This window comes from Arachis hypogaea, chromosome 20 (assembly GCF_003086295.3).
Source record: "Arachis hypogaea cultivar Tifrunner chromosome 20, arahy.Tifrunner.gnm2.J5K5, whole genome shotgun sequence".
Lineage (NCBI taxonomy): Eukaryota > Viridiplantae > Streptophyta > Magnoliopsida > Fabales > Fabaceae > Arachis > Arachis hypogaea.
In genome coordinates this window covers 30,231,109-30,244,049 of record NC_092055.1, presented here as the reverse complement: position 1 = coordinate 30,244,049, position 12,941 = coordinate 30,231,109, and the positions used below count along the sequence as shown (strand labels likewise).

General features: G+C 36.2%; 1 pseudogene; it reads left to right on the top strand.

Annotated features, from left to right (window-relative positions):
- Positions 1-5,579: 5,579 nt before the first annotated feature.
- LOC112782819 (pentatricopeptide repeat-containing protein At3g25210, mitochondrial-like) lies at positions 5,580-8,655 on the top strand (annotated as a pseudogene).
- Positions 8,656-12,941: the final 4,286 nt, after the last annotated feature.

Below are 12,941 nucleotides of genomic sequence, written 5' to 3'. Positions count from 1 at the left end.
GCATTTTCTAAAACTTTTAAGACCACTTTGTTTGCTTTTCTCTAACTTATAATAATATTAATAATATTTCTACTAGTTAATATTCGTAATAAAATTTTAATAATAATAAAAATAGAATAATTTAAATAGTAAATAAATAATATATATACATTTTTTCTTAAAACTTAGTTTATAAAATCTTATTTTGAAACTTTTATTAATTACTTTCTAAATCACGAACTTTTTAACATTCTATTTTTAACTTCAATATTTTATAAAATTATATTTGAACCCTCACTTATTTTTAAATTTATAAAAATAACTCTGAACTTTTATGAAATATCGTTCTTACTCCTAAACTTTACTTATTACCCAAAATACCCGAAAACTTATATAATTATAAATTTAACCTCGATTTTTATATACAAGTACAATATTACCCTTCAAAAATAAAATGTAATTACTAATCTTTCTTTTATACCAAAACCGAAACCCTTAACCCTTTCCTTTCAAAATATTACTTGTATTTTAATCCGTTTTCGAGTCTTTCGGTTACCAATTTTTCTCAACTTTTAATTTAATATTTCAACCACCAAATCTCATTATTTTCCTCAAAATACCACATCACAACAGTCCCAAAACTATTAAAATAATCACAGCTGAGCTATTCCTCATAGCCAAACTAACAAATCACAAGCAACAACAATAATTTAACATAAACTCATTCAAACTCAGACAGTAATCAATGAAACCAATATTCACTCATCTAATTTATATTTAATTATTATAAAATTACCAAAATTATACCTCCATACGAAATCAAAATACTCGAAGTTCTGGAGAAGCTTTTCGACCGAACTGCTGAAGAAGAAAACGTCAGAAATCGACTGTATCTCCTAAAACTCCAATTAGCCGAACTCAAGGGAAAGGAGAGCTACGGCACTATCAACTTCTACCGAACAAAAATAACGCCAACGTATAAAAAAAAAGAATACGAACACTTTTATCGAATTAGATGTTTTATTGGAGTTACGAATCTCAAGAAATCGAAATCAAAAATCACGAAGGTGTCACGGTTCTTTAAAGACACTCGGTCTCTTTCACTTTCATTCCCTTTTCAAGTTCAATCGGTGATGATAATGGGTGATTGTAAGCCACATTCCCATGATTATAAGTGAATGGTATATATATATGTATACAGGGATGGATCCAGAAATATTACTCTGGAGGGGCCAATAATATATATAATATTAAAAAATTATACAAAAAAATAATATAATGTAAAATGTATTACAAAAATATATCGATAGAGAATATATTTTAAAATACAAAAAATATGTATGTACTTTTTTATTAACGAAGTGGTCGATTTTTCGTATCATAAAATTTATCGATAATAGAATATGTGTCAAATTTTTCAGCAATTTTCTTTTCAATATAATTAAAAGACAATTAGCAAGAAATTAACCTTTTATTTTGTTTATGAGTTATTCTTCACAATATTCATCACTAAAAAAGATCTCTCAGTTGTAATAGTTAAAACAGAGAGAATTAATACCAAATGAATCAAGAAGGACGCTCACAAGAAAAAAAAATCCACTTTATAGGATTTAAAAAATTTTATTTAATTAAAAAATATTAGTAATAATATCTTTTTAGATTTTTTTAATATTATTACTTACTTTTTTAGATATTAAAAATATTAATATTTAAGTTAGGCTAGACTTCTATTTATATTAGACTAAATACTAAATAAATTTTTAAAAAAATTAAATCATATTTAATAACCTATTACTATTAATCTTTTTTCAAAAAAGTTGGGAGGACCGAGGCCTCCACTCGCCCCCTAAGTCCGTCCCTATATATATATATATATATATATATATATATATATATATATATATATATATATATATATTATGTATTTATGTAACAAATCTTTCTTTCATTATTCCATATGGTTCGGCTGGGGCTGGGGTTGATTTATAATCATAGAAGGAGATTTGATTAATGAAAAGTTGAGGTGTTATAGCTTAATAAAAATAAAAGTGGCATGTGTCCTTGTTTTATACATATATACATGCATATAAAATCCTATATTGATATAATAATAATAATAATAATAATAATAATAATTATAACAATGATAATAATAATAATAATAGTAATAATAATATATAATAAAAATTAATTTAATTTTTGTTTTATCAAATTATTTTTTAATAAATAATTTAAATTTAATAAAATAAATAATAATTAAATTAAACTTTAATAATCATAAAATTCTATTTAATTATTTTTGTTAAAAGTAATTTTTCTAAAAATTACATCTCAATATAATATATTAGCTCATAAATAGCTAATTATTTAATTTTAAAAAATTTGGGGTCTTATATAACATACAAACAGTTCAATCATTACTAATACAGTCAAGCATTTTTCAAACAGTTTCAGCAGTAGGAATCAGCAAACAACCCAATAATCCAACTTTTTTCAGCAATCTCAAAGTCTAATCTAACATATCCTAACCACCTAAATCCACTAAAACAAAAAATTAAACCAACTAAACTCTACTAACAAATTAGTTAACTTGATAATCAAAAAAGAAATTAAACCAACGAAACAATTTTACATCAACTCAGCTCAGTTTAGTTCATACAGGACTATATAAATATATATCAACAAAACACCAAAGATCATATTCAAAACAAGAATGCTTATAAATCAATTACATTTTTATAAAATAAATGAAGAAATTAAAAAACTAATTCAAGTAACTACTAAAACATTAAACAATGCCAAAATTTTTACCAGTCTGGTCTTCGTTTTTATGAAGGTCGTCGATTCACCCGTATACTTCGATGACTTGGGAGAAGCCCTATTAGCAACTTTTGTCAGACGGCGACACTTGAACCTGTCGTTATCTCCAAAATAGGCCTCCAGTTCACACTTGATATTTTGACGGATCCACGATGTCAGGTGGTCTTTCCCCTGACGAGCATCGCTCATTATCTGCTGAAGTCGTTTGGCTGGCCGGTTGCATAGATCTTCCTAATCATGACATTGTATTTTGCATCCCATATGAATTTTAACTACAAAAGTGATTCACCAAAATTAGTTAGTCAAAATAAAATACAGTTCAAATACAATTAATCAATTCAAACCAAATTGGGTTCTTACCACCCACTTCTGAAACCAACACTTTCTGGTCTCAGCCAGGATCTGCGTGTAGGTCGGTCACGGATAGTCGTACATGAACTTAATGACCTCGTATATCTCCTGTGTGCAAGCTTTGGGTTTTGGTGCAAACCTGTCAAAGGATAAAAAACAAACTTAATATTAAAAAAAATTGAACTCATGACTGCATACCATCAAAGCAAATCCTCAGCCGGATGACGGCGATGGTGGAGGGGCATCTTGCTCGGGGGCATTGGAGAAATCACCCACTGCAAGCTCTATCGACGTCGTCGCTGCATCTGCAGGGGGCGTAACAGAAGGAGGCACGCAGTTCGAGTTTAGGACCAAGATGAATTGCTAGTCCGATGGACTCGCCTGTGACGTCACAGGAGTCAACGAGGTAGCCGAGGTAGAGGGCGATGATTGGCAGCCCTGGGGGATTCGGTGGAAGCCCGCCCTCTACCACGATCACGTGACCCACTCGACCTACGTCTACTACCTGTCATCATGTTTGTATAGCGAATATATTAATAACATAAAAAGAAACTCTATAAATAACAAATAATTCTAAAAGTGTTTTAGTTTAGTAAATTAAAAAGAGAAAAAGAAAATTACATAGTTTTTTAATTTCAAAATAATTAAATTAGAATGAATAAGTGATTTGGTTAGTTTAACAAACTAACAAGTGTCTATAGAACAATAAAACACTAATTGTAAAGGAGAAAATTTTCTTTCATAAGAACCAAAATGAATATATATATATTTCTCTTGTAAATGCCATAAATATTTATCATAACACCAACTTAATAAAATAAAAAATATAAACTAAGATTAAAATAATTATTCAAATTGACAATTGCCCAAAAATATAGCAACCCAACAATTAATTATAACAATTTCAAAAACATAATTTTAATTTTTCGATTTCACTGAAAATCTTATAAAAAGTTAAAGTCTCCCTTAAAATTTGGATTTCTCCACCCTTCAAAGGTTCCATCCAAACCAAATATCCATCAACCTTTCTCAACTGGTTATTTTTTTCAATCATTATTAAGGTAACATACAAACAGCTCAATCAATATTAATATAGTTAAGCATTTTTCAAACAATTTCAGCAGCAATAATCAACAAACAACTCAATAATCCAATATTTTTCAGCAATATCAGAGTCTAATCTAACCTATTCTAACCTATCCTAACCATCTAAGTCCACTAAAGTAGAAAATTAAACTAACTAAACTCTACTAACTAGTTAATTAACTTGATATAACAAAATTTAAAATAAACATAGTACAAATAAAAAATCTTAAATGTAGAACAAAAGAAAACGGAGAAGAGGGATGGAAGTGTAGTGGGGGTAGAAGCAGAAGTGACAGCAGAAGAGGTTGACCAAGAGGAGAGATGAGAATGTTAGAGAGAGAGAGAGAGAGAGAGAGAGAGAGAGAGAGAGAGAGAGAGAGAGAGAGAGAGAGAGAGAGAGAGAGAGAGAGAGAGAGAGAGAGAGAGAGAGAGAGAGAGAGAGAGAGAGAGAGGGGTTTGCGGCTCCAATTTAAGGCACGATCACCATCGAATTTAGCGGCAGATATTTTCGACAGTAACACAAGGCGGATCACTAAAACGCAGCGCTTTATTAAACATGTTTAATGTCGAATTCTTCCGACGGTAACTCCAACACTAAAGTTGGCGCCTATTTGTTGTGGTTTCTCACCAAATGTTACCGACGGTTCTACTATCAGAAGCGACTATCTGCTAGTAATTATTTGACAGGACGAATCATCAAATCTGTCGTTAAGGGCTTGTTTGGGTGAACTTTTGAAAAAAGATCTTTTTTCGAGTTATCTTTTTTTAAAAGATCTTATAGAGAAGTAAAAGTAATTTTATGTTTGGATATCTCATGTAAAAAGGTCTTTTTATCTATCAATTATGTTTGGGTATAACAATATAAAAGTACTTTTTTGTTCATTTATTACACGAAAAACATCTTTTTTTTTAAGAAAAAAAGATCTTTTAAAAAAAGATGTAAATTACAGCTTCTCAAAAAAGATCTTTTTTTGATTTTACTAGTGCTTTTACTTTTACTACTAGAAATTTGCCAAACACGTTAAAAAATAAAAAAAGATCTTTTTTCATTGAAAAAAAATCTTTTTTTAACAAAATAATGGCGCCCAAACATGCACTAAATTCGACTATAATTATCACCGTTAAATTCAATGATTCTCAGTTTTTTTTTTGTAGTGAATATAAATTTAATACTAATTGAAATTTTTATTTTTAGAAATTAATAATTGATTATTGTTATTATGTTTGTGTCCGTGAATATATGTATTTTTTTATTAATGTAGATTTAATATTTTTTAATTGATTATTTTATATTTATATTAAATAAGATTAGATTAACTAATTTTACCTGTGTCAGTTGAATCAGTGTGATTCAACCGGTTGGATTACAGTTTCGGTTCTAATAACTATGCTTCTTCCTCGTCGTCTTCAATTATGACCGTGAAACACCACTGCCGAACCACCCCCCTCCTTTTTCCTTTTCTTCTTTTTCTTTTCCTTCTTCTTCTTCTCCTCTTTCTTTCTCTTCTTCCATCGCACCACCCTTCCCTGAACACACCCCAGCCTCCAACCACCATCACGCCACCGTGAATCACCACCAAAACCAGACCACCACCTTCCTCCTCTCATCGGCCATCATCATCATCACGACAGCGCCGTCCAGACCCGACACCGGCGACCACGCCACAGCCACCCTTCTTCTTTTTCTTCCCTTAACCGAACCACCACTCCCAGTGTCATCAAAGCTGCCGGCACTACCTCTAGCAACAGCTGTCTCCACCACCGCTGCGTTCTCCACTAACAGCGGCTGTCACTGCCACGGGAACTCCACCTCACCCCTGCTTCCCCTGTTTCTGCATTTTCCTTTCCCTGTTCTTCAAACAGGATTCAGTTCAACCTCCCTTTTACATCTTTTCTCTGTTTTAGTTAATTTAGGATTAGTTATATGTTAATTTCTAGTTGGTAATTGAATTGGTTAGGATTATTTGCTGCTGTTAGTTGAATTTAGATTAGAACTAGGATTTTCTGATTAGAACTAGTCTTAGTTTATACATAGTTAAACATGCTGTTATGCTTCTTGAGTTTGAATTTTAATTGGGTTGGATTGTTTGATTGATATGCTGCTGAACCACTGCACTATGTTGCTGATTTTGCGTCACTGATGCTGAATTTGTTTGAATTGATGTTGAAAGAATGCTTATGGTGTTATTTTGTGTTGTTTATGCCTTTGCATGCCAAGTGTTCGATAAAAGGCCTCTATGACTATTTTGGATTTTAAATTGCATGTTATAGCTACCATGTGATTGAGAATGTTTGATTCTTTGGCATGATTCATTGTTGAGATGAATATTTGTGATAAAAGGATTGTATAAAGTGCTAAAAATTTTTCATTGCTTGAGTTTTGAGTATATATATTGTGTGAATGCCATGATTGGTTTATCTTTGAATTGGATTTCAATCACTACATATCACTTTAAACCTCTTTTTTTGCTCAATCCATCACAATTACATTAATTCTTGGTATGCCTAAGTGTTCATTGAGCTTCTTATTGCTTGTTGCCTCTTTGTAACTTGCAAATTATTTTGAAGTATCTTAGGCACACTAATTAAGATGAATATTGCCTTTCACAATGTTACATGTTACTTATTTCATCCTCTCTTAGTGTCTTGTATTTTTTGCGAGATCTATCTTCTGGTTCACTTCTTGCCTGCTGAAGTTTATACTATTTGAAGCATCCCTGTCTTCACCATCATCTCCAATTGTGCCCGAGGGTTCTTCTCGTCGTCGTGCTCCTCCTCAGCTTCCGGTGGCACCGTCTCCTTCGTCTGGGTAAGCTCCACGTCGGACCCTTCCTGCTGCATCCTCACCAGTGGCGCTGCTGCGAGCTATGGAGTCCTTGTGGTCTTGGCCATTGTCTTCCCCATTTGCCATCAGCCTTCTCCCCTCCCTGTGCAATTGTGATGCGCCTTCCTTCCACCAAAACACTAACTGCTTTCCCTTTTGGATGCTTCTCTGCCAGCAATTACCCGAAGATCCATAGGTAAATTCCAGCTCCATGATCTTTCCAAGTTGTTTAGAAATGCTTGTTTGGCTATGAGTATCCAAGTGAAACCGCAATTGGGGATCCATCCTGCTAGTTCTTCAACACTATTCCACATTTGCAACCAAAAGCAAACCATGCTGAGTATCATCAAATCACGCCCGCTTAACCCCATGTCTCGCTTCATCTCTCTCCTCACAACCGGCACCACACCACCCTCGTTCTCCACCTCACCATCCAAAACCCCACTCCAGAACCAATTTGACACATGGATAAACCATCTCAAACCAGGCTTCACCCCTTCCGACGTCCACTGGGCCCTTCAGGCCCAATTAGACCCACATCTATCCCTTGACATCTTCCGCTGGACTGCCCAACAGCGCAACTACACCCACACTCACCTCACCTCACCTACCTCACCATCATCAAACAACTCGTCGCCAGCCGCCGCTACTGCCAAGCCGAAACTCTAATCCACGAGGTCATTACCGGCGCCTGCGACCCCTCCCTCGAGCTCTACAATGCCGTCATCCGGTTCTGCTGCGGCCACAAGTTCCTCTTCAGCCTCGCCTTTGACGTCTATAAGAAGATGCTCAAGTCAGAGGATTCCAAACCCACTCTCAAAACATATTCCCTTTTGTTCAATTCACTTCTTAAAAGGTTCAATAAGCTCAATGTTTGTTACGTTTACTTGCATTCTGTGAGGTCCATGATTAAGCAAATGAAGGCCAATGGTGTTATTCCTGATACTTTTGTCCTCAACATGATAATTAAAGCTTATTCCAAGTGTTTGGAGCTTGATGAAGCCATTAAGGTTTTTCGCGAAATGGGCTTGTATGGCTGTGAGCCTAATGCTTATAGTTATGGATATATTGCAAAAGGTTTGTGTGAGAAGGGTAGGGTGAATCAGGGATTTAAGTTCTTGCAGGAGATGAGGGGTAAGAGTTTTGTGCCAAGTGCGAGTACTTATGTTGTAATCATTTGCAGTCTTTCCATGAATCGGAGGTTTGAGGATGCCATCGAGGTTCTGTTTGATATGTTGGAGAACTCTAAGTCTCCTGATCACTTGACTTATAAGACTGTCCTGGAGGGATTGTGTCCCGAGGGGAGAGCCGACGAGGCTTTTGATCTGCTTGATGAGTGCAAGAAGGGGGATGTTAACATGAATGAAAAGATGTATAAGGCTTTATTGAGAGAATTGCACTATATTTGCAGGGAGGGGGAGTAGATTCTGTGCTTGCTGTTCCTTTAGTCTCGATAAGCATAAGTTGTCGAATTCAGTTGTTATAGGGAGCGGTAGAACTTGGCGTGGTATCAAGAAAAAATGAATTTATTTGAGTGAATATTATTGGATTTTTTTCGTATATAAAATAAAATAATTAATTATTTCCCCGAAAAATTTTTTTCAGATTTATTTTCAAGGATACGAATTTTTTTTTTTGGGAATAAGAGCAAGTTCGCCGCATCTCTTGGCAAACTCTATGATGAGTTCGGAAATAAAAGTAGGCCTATTGGAGAGAAAGATCAAGTAGCCACAATTTCTCTGTTTACTTTCTTTCTCATTATTAACGTTGCTGCTACGATGTCAGGAAATTCATTGTTATCCATTCATTACGATGGTAAAATAGTGTATGATGAAGAAGGTTCAATTGTCTTTAGATTGGGCCAACTGATAATTATCTATATGACACCGGAAGTCAACAGTTTAACAGCTTTGAAGAATGTGATGTTGTATTCCGTCGGACAGCAGGAATCTAAACGGGTGAAAAAAAATTACTACAGATATCCGACCGAGTTAGATGGCAATTTGTTTTATAAAAGGTATATTACAGTTGTGTTGTCTTTGTCTCTGTTACTAGTATATTTATCAGACCATCGTTGTGAGCGATATTTCTATTGTTTTGAATTAAGTACCGATTGCGCGACGACGAGGACGTCGTGGCACAACCGATGGACTAATATTCATCTGTTGGAATTATACGTGTTTCTTGTTGACTTTGGTGGCCGAGGATCATTTGCAGATACTGTCGATGATAGTCCGACGAGTGGAGTTGTTAGACGAACTATCAGAAGGACGATGGTAGATCTAAATATGCCACCTGAGGGTAGTCAGGAAGGGTCTAATGTTGAAGTTCGTAACATTGAATTAATGGATGACGGTGTTGAAAGTCATGACGGTTCTGCTATCAGAGATCCGATGATGGAGCAGTATGAAGTCAACCCCGATGATAGAGACGATGCTGACGAAGAACCACCCGAAATCCCTGATGATGGTGACGAGGAAGAGGAGATGAACTACTACGGTGACACACAGATTGCTCTGACACAGCCTGCCATTTCTCGACCATATGACCGGCCGGATCATTTCACGAGGTTGAATCTCGATGCAATGACTTCGGATTGGTCGTTTACCCAAGGAGGTCCTGAAGAAGACCCAAGCAACGAGTTTGAGGTTGGACTACAATTTGGAAACAAGGAAGAAGTCATGTTGGCAGTTAAGCAGTACAGCATCAGGAGGGCTGCGGAGTACAAAATAGTAGAGAGTGACCATTGGAGGTACAATGTACGATGTATCCAGATCGGACCCGATTGTAATTGGAGCATACTCATATCATATCGCCGAAAGCAAGAAAGGTGTGAGGTTAGGAGATACACTGGTCCTCATACTTGCATGCAAACTTCGATGGGGCAAGATCATCGTAGGTTGGATGCGAAAGTGATTGCACAACACATTCTCACGATGGTCAAGGCCGATCCAACAATCAGCATCAGGGTTCTACAAGGAGATGTGGAGAATCACTTTGGTTACAAGGCGTCCTACAGAAAGGTTTGGCTTGCAAAACAGAGAGTCATCGCTAGAATATATGGCGATTGGGAGGAGTCATACAACGAGCTTACTCGTTGGTTATCTGTGTTGTGGAACCAAGTGAGCTTCACAGTCCACTTCATCTGTGACTGTCTGTCCTCTAGGCCGGGAACAACACCCAGAATCTGCTCACATAACTCCTCAATGGTCCGTCCCCGATGGTGCTGCTCCCACCCACCTATGCATCCACTCACTAGATCATCATCAATTCTGAGTCCCAACTGATAGGCCACGTCCTGCAGGGTGATAGTCATCTCCTTGCACGGTAAATGAAATGTATGGGACTCAGGCCTCCACCTCTCTATCAACGCCGAGGCAAGCGACCAATCGTACTCGAACTCGACCATAGGCAAGCGACCAATCGTACTCGAACTCGACCATATAGGCCACGTACTCAAACTCGGCTCGTCTCAGATATGGCCTAGTCTACTCCGGCGGCCGTGCCATCAGATTCCGTCTGGTGTGCAAGATCCGAGGCGCCTACCAAACGAAAAAAAATTAATAAAAAAGGTACCGTGAAGAAATATATTAGCAAGTTCACTTTTTATTCAATACAATAAAATAAAAAAGGGTAAAGTATACTTTTTGTCTCTGAAGTTTTCGAAAAGTTTTAAAAATACCCTTAAGTTTTAATTTGTTTCAATTTTATCCTTGATGTTTTAAATATGCTTCAATTATATCCTTTTTGTTAGCTTTTTGATAGTCAACCAATAGTCAACTTTTTGTTTCCAATTTTAACCCCTAATCCTAACAGTGTTTGGTAGTTAGCACACTACCTAATCCATCCTCTCCCTTTCTTCCCAATCTCATTCCATTCCAACAGACCAACACCTCCACTTTTCTTCCCAACTATCGCTCATCCTCTCATCCATCTCTCCGCTGTAACCACCGGCGCCACTGATGCGCTCCCAAGAGACTATATCGGTAAAGAATTTCTCAATAAAGTCGTGTTGCAAGTATAGCTCTACCAACAACAATCCTTGGGGATCAAATTTAGAGAGGGATTTGGTTGTCACAAGTTCAACCCCAATAAAAATAACAGAAGTATTCAAACCTCGGGTCGTTTCACGAAGAATGGGCAAACATGTGCTTCAACATTGGTTAGAAATCCGGGGTTGTGAGTTATGAGCAAGGAATTAAATGAGGAATCTTAACAAGCAAGTAATCTTAAAATGCAAGAAACTAGTTCGAATGACTAAGCAAGATGTAAGTAATACCAAACTAATGAGATAACATTCAATATAATTCTATTCTAAAACTAAGCAATGACTATAACTAAGACAAGACAAGTAGAATTTTGGGTTTTCAAATGTGAATAATAAAAGCAACTCTTGGCTAGGCATGGGAATTGGGGTCACCATCCTTGTCTAATAATCGTATCTTGACAATTATGAGGAACCAAACTCATTAAGTCTACTTCTATACTTGAAGTACGTTAAATGGCTTGGTCAACATCAACCCATAAGGTCTAACCTCACTACTAATTAACCTAGCAGTAGGCTAGTGTCAATGGCTATCAAATTAACCACTAAGGGTTCCCAAATCATTAAATCCATTAGTCCTAATGACTCAAGTTTACCCAATTCCCTTGGCCTAGGCCAAGAGTAAAAAGAACTACTCCATAATCAAGGTAAACAATTCATCAAACACATGGTAAGCATTAACAAAAGACATGTTCAAAATGCAATTAAATTAAAACTAACAAATACCCACTAACAATTATCAACATACAATCACTCAAACAACACAATTAATCATAGAAATCATCAATGTAACATCAACAAAGGAAGATTCACAACATTCTTGAAATGGGTAGAAATTGACAATTGACAAGAATTCATAAAACTAACACAAGATCTAAGCAAAATTATACTAGGAAATTCAAATTAAACAAGTAAAACTAGTAATTGACAAGATCCAATTCAGTATTCAACAAGGGAAGATCAAATTAAAGCTAGATCTAGAGAAGAACAAGAGTTTCTCTCTCTAGAAAAATAAAGAACCAAAAAATAGCTAAAAATGTGTCTTAGTGTAAAATGAATGATCCCTCCTTTTCCCCTAACATCCTTGGGTCTTTTCCATACAGAAACAGTTTGAATTTGGGCCTCATGAGCCTCAGAAATCGCCAGGCACGATTTCCTTTAATGAGTTCACGTGCAGCTTCCCGCCCGTGCGCGCGTGTGCGTCGGTTGAAATTCTCTGGCCCGCGCGGATGCGTCCATCCTTGCGCGCCGCTTCTAGCTATCCTCATCCACGCGTGCGCGTGGAGTGTGCATGTGCGCCGATGCTGAAGTTCCCAAAATCCAAATCTTCATGTTCCTTCCTCTTGTGCATGCTTTCTTTCTCTCTTCTAGGCCATTCTTACCCTATTAATCCTGAAATCACTTAACAAATACATTACGGCATCGAATGGCAATAAAAGAGGATCAAAATATAGCAATTTTGAGGCAAAATAAGCATGTTTTTTCCATCATGGGGCAATATTAGAAAGAGAACACAAAATCATGCATTTCTTGTGAATAAGTGCGGAAAATATTGACAAAACCTCCCAAATTCTACACAATATAAACCACAAAATTGGGGTTTATCAGCCACCACCAACCACCATCACCAACCTCCATCTTCGTCTCCAACATCATTCATCCATCTCCCTCCCCACTTATCCATCTCCATTTTCATGATCATAAAGCAGCAAAAGACAGGGTCCGAATACCGATCACTCACACGTTTCTCTTCTCCCAGTCCCACACACTCAAGTCTCACACAGCATCCACCATTCACGACGCCTCAAGCTCATGCTTCATCGTCCCCGATTAACT